Source organism: Phalaenopsis equestris, unplaced genomic scaffold (genome assembly GCF_001263595.1).
Source record: "Phalaenopsis equestris unplaced genomic scaffold, ASM126359v1 Scaffold000140, whole genome shotgun sequence".
Classification (NCBI taxonomy): Eukaryota; Viridiplantae; Streptophyta; class Magnoliopsida; order Asparagales; family Orchidaceae; genus Phalaenopsis; species Phalaenopsis equestris.
The window spans coordinates 240,880-241,401 of record NW_018164582.1 but is presented as its reverse complement, the minus strand read 5'-3'; positions in this window follow the sequence as shown (position 1 = coordinate 241,401).

Below are 522 nucleotides of genomic sequence, written 5' to 3'. Positions count from 1 at the left end.
TATATATATAATATTGACTTGGTTGAATTGAAAATTTATTAATCATGAAACCTAGAAAACTAATCGCTTTTATGAATAATTTTAATCTGTACATTTGTATCAAGATATTTTTATAGGCCATTGTGATTGTGCTAATATGGAATTGGATAGTACTTTTCTTATGGTGTGAATTTAATTTATTGATTAATTGGATATAAATACATCAATTTATTCATATATTATTGTATTTTTTAATACTACTATTTTATCACTTTAATTTTCATTTTTTTTTCTTATAATATTTCATTCAGTTCCAATTATTTCTAATACTTTCCCACAATTATACATTGTTGTTAATATTATGATTCGGATCGGACATCAAACAAGAATTGACTTAATAAATAATTGTTTTGTTTTTAATCGGGTCGGGAGTTCGAATCCCGTGATGCGGGCTCTTCGGATTTGGATTAAGCACACTTGGTTTTTCAATCCATTTGAAAAATTGATAGTTGGTGCCCACTGGACAAAATGTTGATTTCGTTA